Below are 7,203 nucleotides of genomic sequence, written 5' to 3'. Positions count from 1 at the left end.
AACAACAACGCATTAGAGTTCTATTTTAAATAGGAGTCTAAAAAATAGTTAGTTTTTTTTTAGTATAAATAGATCCATTTGTAACACTACGGGGAGGGAGGGATACACAAGATTTTACCGAAGATTACACGCGCAAAATACTCAAGGAAACCGAAGCAAATCCAAGCTTTTGTAAAACTTTTGAAAAGGAAATAAAGAGAAGGTAGCATTGTTTTTTACCTCTTTGTGGCTCGATCTTGGCTTGCATATGTTATTTTGTCGTTATTTGTGCTTGAAAACCCCAAAGAAAAAATGTTTTGGTCGATGAACTTTTAGGGGAGGGACCGAAACTTTGATCTCAGATCTAGCCTCCCCTGAGGCCATTTTACAAAACAAAACCCATTTTTTAAATCAGTGGGTCGAGGGCTTTCAGAAAATACAAATTTTTTACGGTTTGCCATGACCAACGACGGCACATCAGCGGTGGCAAGGCGGCGCGCAAACGGTCGGAATCTGGTTTCTTCAAGAACCCAGCGCATGTTCTTCAATTCTGAACAAGGCAGAGCAAATTGAGAGAGGCAGGGGGCTTCGTTTTTTTTTTTGAAGAGAGAAATGAAAAATTAAAGAGGAAATTGGTTTATATACTGAACCGATCCAGTCCATAGACCCGACCAAAGAGCATGGGATCCGCGCGTTTTTCTTGTAAAGGGTAACTACGCTTTTTGACCCTACTGTTTTGAAAACTTCAATTGTAACCCCAAATCTGATTTTTAAACTCAATTATCTTTTAAATTCGACTTCCTCTTTGGTTTTCTTCCAATATGGCCCCCCATTGCTTTAATTGTTCCATTATCATTCTTAATTTCTCCTAAAATTGATCCCCATTTTGTTTCCATTCAATTCGGTCCTTTCACGTTTCATTACTATTTTTTTTATTTCTTTTTTAATAAATGGTGTATTTTTTTATTTATCTATATTTATTTATTATTATTCCTTTATTATTTTTTTTTTATTTTAATCTATGCGTTATATCTCTACAATATTTTATCGTGTTGTAAATATATACTTTTAATATTTTCATGCGTTTATTATTATACATCTTGGTTATTTCTTATTTGATAATTTTTCTTACATTATATTGTATATGCGTATTTTATTTTTATATATATATTATTTTCCTTTGATTTTCTCTTTTACATGATTTTTCACTTTTTTCTTTTATTTATTTTTTTATTTCCTTGATGTTCATTTTATTTCTCTTTATTTATTGATTGTATATAGTTTATTACTATTTTTATTTTATGTTTTACTTGTATTTCTATTCTTTTTTATCTTTATTATCATCATGTTGAATTCCTTATTCTTTCTCTATTTTATTTACTTTCGTTTTGTCCCCTCTAACACGTTTTTCGACTTTGTGAGGATACACCTTTAAAACAATCAAGGTAAGTAATTTTGGATCGTTATTTTTACCTTTTAATTAAACTACAATTTTCTTAGTTAAAGACAACTGGAAATTACACAGTACCGAAAGGGCAGTTCAAGGGTGCTATCCCTTCCTTGACTGTAACCGACTCCCGAATCCGATACATCACTGGTAAAACGCAGATCATGTAAGAAATAGGGTACCCAATCAACCCATTTTGAATAAAATAAACGATCGGTGGTGACTCCCAATCCATTTTCCTAAGTCGAAGCCCAATTCGGGATCCAACCGAAAGACGGTTCCGACACTTATAAAGATGAGGAAGGTGATGTCCCCAAGAAATAAACACACTCATCCAGTTCAAACATGAATTGGGTTATGCAATGCAGATGATTTCCTATCTCTGCATAAATTAGTTCAAGGGTACTCTATTATATGTCAATAAATTAGCCTAGAATCCATTTATTCTCGATATAGTATATAATTGATTAACATATATTGGTATAATAAATGATATTACATTAGATCATTTGAGTAAAGTGTATGGTTTCAATTCTAGAAATATAATAAAAAAGTTAGATTAAAAGAGTTTCTTATAATACTTTGTAATATATGGTTTAAATTATTTGATTGATATTTTAAATATCAATAATCTAAAAAAAATTATCTAAGTGGTTAAGCGAACGAATAAAAAAAATCATTTCGATTCCTATTCGTTAATAATCCTAGATTCCCGCTAGAAACTAGAAGGAAATGTGACGAACCATTAAACCTATCCCTAAAAAAGTTAAACTTTTCACCAAATTAAGTGATTAAGTTGGAATTATGTGGAGGAATTGTAGCAAAATATGTGAATAATAATCTTAACTAAAAAGCCAGCAGATGACTTGAAAGCAGCTCAAACTCACAAACACCATGCATTTTCATTTGCTTACTCATCAATCAACCAAAAATAGGGGTGGGGTAACGAAAGGAGTAATATAACCAAAAGTCATGAACAAAATTGAAAAAAGAAGCATGAAAAAATGTGTTTAAAAAGAAAAAACAGGAATACATAGATGGCTGGGTAAATAATGTCCTACATTTTTGGCAGTGCAGAAGCTTGTTTTATTCATTTTACAAAAGTAATGGCTAAAACCTAAATCCCCTTCTAAACCCAAGGGCATGGAATCCCATGAGAAATTCCCAGCCACAACTGTTACGTGGTGAAGATGGAGGCGCCGCACTCTTGTAATGACACGCGTATTACAACCTCGTACGTGGCTATTCATCCTCGATAGCCCTAGTCTTCATACCCTCCTCCTCCTCCTTTTACGTAATCCAGTAAAAAAATATGTGAAAAAGAACCCATTTCCTATATAAATTGGAAATTTTCATCCGGTTTCAATTTCAAGAAATTAACCAATCACTGTTTTCCAAGCTTTGACACGATTGTTCTTTTGTCTGTATTGACTTTCCGTTTAAGTAACTTTCTTACATGGATATTACGAACTGAGTTGTTTTTGTTTCGGCTTTCGACACTGCGTGTTTGGATTTCTGCAGTTCAAACTTGAAGCTCAGTTTTTGTCTTTCTTCTTAAATAAGGTATGGTGATTCATCTTGATTTGTTTCTCCTACGTTTCTTCCTTCACATTCGTGTTTGAAAAACACAAGTTTTTTTTAATTATTATTTCGTTTCTTATAAATTACTCTTCTGCTTGTAGAAAATTCAAAGATTTGCTTTCCTTGTTTTCCTGCATTCATATTCATGTTTCAACAATATGAACAAATATTTTTTTCTAACCATAATTGGCAGTCTTACCAATCATTTCGGTTCTACGAATGACCCAAATTCCGAGTTGGATTCAACTAGATTTTGTTTTTTCAATCGTTTTTTCCTTAATTTTTGTGTCCTTTTTAACGAAGAAACATGCCCAAATTGCAGGAAAATTCGTTATTATCTTTAAAACCAAGATAGACACCGCCTCTTGCTTCTAATTTCTTCCATTTTAATGCATTGTTTATGTCCAGCTGTTTTCATGATTTTCAAGCGTTTCCCAGATTTGAAGATTCTTAAAACGGCGCCTAGCATACATAAATATAAATTCCGTCGATTTATTTGGTTGCATATGTTTGATGTTTGATATTTGCTAATTGTTTTACTCTCTAATGAAGCAAACTTGAAAGCTATATTCCAACATCAAAGACAGAAGAAGAAGAAGAAGAAGAAGAAGAAGAAGAAGAAGAAGAAGAAGAAGAAGAAAATGGAGATTGTATACCAACCATTTTATACTGATCCCGAGTTTCAATCCCTCATCGAAAGAATTCATCCTCCAAGGTATTTTACTTTTACCAAAATGAAAAAGAAATTGTTTTTTTTTCTTTATTAATTTTGAAGTTGCGGTTGTTTAATAAATGAAACCAAATGGCTTTACAATACGGCGGTTTTATGATTACAGGGTTTGCATCGACAACGACTCATGCCAAGACTGCACGCTTGTAAAGGTTTGATCTAATCACTTTTATTTTTAAGTTTAATTTAACTGTTTTTTTACGAATTCTTTTGTCTGTCTGTTGGAGCAATCAATAACCAGAATTTTATTATTCTATGTGTATCTATTGTCGTTTGATCATATATAGATTTTATCTTTTGATTTATAAGAAAGCTATAAAAAAAACCTCAAATAAGAAGAAGATGGATTTTTAATCACGTTTAACTTGGTGTGATGAGATATGTCGAGTCTTTGGAACGCATAATTAATGTCAAAGGCTTATTAAGGTTTTGTCAGCCAACGACACCAACGATAATTTTGACATTAATTCGCTATGATTTTAAACGACTCCACAAATAATTCAATTCCACGTAAAAGAAGAATTAAGGTAAGCTAAATAATCCAAGGATAATACTCTCTCTAACACATTTTAAGATATTTAAGGTTGATGAATAAACCGGGTTATAGAAATTATTATTATTCTTACGATAGATACTACTTTGTAATCACTTTAGCTTAATAAAAAAAATTAAGATTAGAGAGAATCTTAAAATAAAAATATCTTAAAATATAATAATTTTTAATTGTTAAAATTTCAATCGGAAGATCCCTAGACTTAAGAAAATAAGTGTTGTTTCAATGGTTTTGTATAGTGGGTTGGACACAAAGTAAAAGCTAGAAGTTTGAAGGTTCCATCCATAGAGGTGTGTGAAACAGGATCAACGATTTAATTAATCGATGTTAGTTAGCCACTTATATTAATTTGTTATAATCTTCGTTAAAGCGCATTAACTCAATTTCCCCATTAGTTTATGTCGAAATTAATATATAGTTGAAAGTTGAAACCAACATACTGACTCATCACGAATGAAGCCAACATTACTTAATATGTTCCCATAATCAGTATTTAATTTCATATACAATTTTTAAGACTTCTTTATATACTAAGTTATTATGTTCATATAATTTTTGATATTATGTTCATTTTTTTAATATGGACAAATTTATGGTGTCAATTTTCTATTATGTTAAAGTTTAAATTTAATTTTGTATATTTCGATTCTCTTTCTTTTATAATATCAATAATTAATTTAATCATTAGCTATAAATAAAACATATAAAGAATAAGATATAGTTCCTGTGAAGGCAGTTGTTCACTAACAAGGCTTTATCGCAGTGGATAGTGCAAACAAGCACGGATTTGCTGGAGATGGTTCAAGTTTGACAGATCTTGACCTCGTCATTTCCAAGTCATACATTTCATCGGACGGTGGATGGCTTATGGATGGTCAGTCTATATTTCCACCATATCACTATGTATTCACGTCATACATACATACATATAATATGATGCCTAATTCAATGTTGCAACGCGTGCAGTGTTCCATGTGACAGACCAGCAGGAACAAAGTTACTGACGAGAACCTTATTGTTTACATCCAACAGGTCTCTTGATTTTATATTTACTGTAAAAAAACAATTAGTTTTTGAATTGCTTTCTAATAAGAGTTTGATAATCGATAGGCACTCTCTGATACTAGGAGGAGAGGAGGGGGATTTCGAAGGAATTACAAGCGTGCCTCAAACAAGAGGTGAAGCCTTGCTATGTCTCCACGGAATATACTGCCATAGAGATTAGCGGCAGGGATGGACCTGGACTCCTCTCAGAGATCTCCGCAGCTTTATACGAATTGAGATGCCATGTTACTTGCTGCCGTTGCATGGACTCATAATTCCGAGTAGCATGCATAATCCATATCGAAGATGGCCTCAAGGGAGGGCCGATCATGGCTCCGAAACTACTGGCTCAAGTACACGAAAAGTAGAGAGTGTAGTTGATGCTCATCATGAAAGTGGCGAGCGTAGGAGTGTCCGGTTAACAGCCCCAGGCAGCCGGTAGGACACATACGGAACGGCGGCTCACCAGTTGATGTATGCTGATAGAGACTACGAGCGGTGTCAAGGCTGCGATGGAAGCTGCAGACGGTGGAATGGGTGTACCAGACTCATGTGACGATAGAGGCTTGCAGAGAAAAAGGGTACTTAGTAGTGAATTTGAGGTGTAGAGACAGAACCAAGCTCTTGTTTGACACAGTTTGTGCCTTAACGACATGCAATACGTAGTGTTCATGCTGCCATTAGCTCAAAGGGCCATGGCTGATCAGTACTTTGAAAACAATTTCTTATAAGCAACTCAAAGATGCTTTCATTGTTGTGGTTTTAAATTAACAATGATCTGCATTCAGGAATATTTCATAAGGGACAAGATGGATGCAGTTTGATACACAAAGTGAAAGGGAGGAACTTGCACGATGCTTGATTGCAGCAACCGAAAGAAGAGTCTCCGATGTCAGTGTCATAAAACAAGCAAACTTTTGCTTTCTGCTTTTGGTTCTTGAAATTCTATGTTTTAATAATCTTTTTCATGCTACTTTGGTGAAGGGTTTTGAGGCTAGAATTGTGTACACTAAAACAAGATGGGCTTTTTTCAGATGTGACGAGGGTGTTTCGTGAAAACGGGCTAACGATAACCCGAGCTGAAATCGGGACACAAGGGAGAGAGCGACCGGATCTTTCTACGTTACGGATGCTTCGGGGGATGAAGCAAATCTGAGAACAGTGGAATTGACGAGGCAAGAGATTGGGGGGTCTTCTTTGATGGTATACAAATCTCCCAATGGCACTTCTAGGGCATCTTCATCAAGTATTAGCAGAACCAGCAGTGGTGAAGTGAAGAAGAAAGGGCTAAGTTTTCATTAGGAAACTTGTGGTCTCAGCTTGAGAGATTTTCGGAAAATCTCGGTTTCAATAAATCATGAACAGATCCTAATCGTGTACTAAATCATCATTTATGAAATATTACGTTCCATTCTTTAACTTTTAATTAAATTATTTTTCTTTTCCTTGCTAATGCATTGTTTGAAGCACTTATTAAGATTTTCTGCAACTGTCCAGTCAGAAAAAACAAAACATTGCTCTTTATGTTATACCACTAAATCCCTTTCCTGAACAACACTAATGATAAGATAGATTATGAATTTACTGTTGCGGAAGACGGCTATCGGATCAAAATCGCAACTGATAATTTGAGAAAATAAAAATGAAGATAAAAGAGACACAAAATTTACGTGAAAACCCCTAAAAATTTAGGGTAAAAACCACGGGCAACGGTAGAAGAATTTCACTATGAGAAAATAGGAATTACATCCTCTCTCGATCTACCAAGGAGAAAACAATGATAATTCTCTAGATAAAAAGGAGAAAACAACTCTCAAGAAATTCTCTAAAATCTCTCTAGTATTGGAAGAAAGCTAGAATGCTTTGGGA

General features: G+C 33.9%; 1 pseudogene; it reads left to right on the top strand.

Moving 5' to 3' along the window:
- Positions 1-3,641: 3,641 nt before the first annotated feature.
- LOC120216520 lies at positions 3,642-6,762 on the top strand (annotated as a pseudogene).
- The last annotated feature ends 441 nt before the right edge of the window (positions 6,763-7,203 follow it).

The sequence above is a fragment of the Hibiscus syriacus genome, unplaced genomic scaffold (genome assembly GCF_006381635.1).
Source record: "Hibiscus syriacus cultivar Baekdansim isolate YM2019G1 unplaced genomic scaffold, ASM638163v2 tig00110160_pilon, whole genome shotgun sequence".
Taxonomy (NCBI): Eukaryota; Viridiplantae; Streptophyta; class Magnoliopsida; order Malvales; family Malvaceae; genus Hibiscus; species Hibiscus syriacus.
Note: the sequence above shows the minus strand (reverse complement) of the source record. Positions and strands in the feature narration are given on the sequence as shown.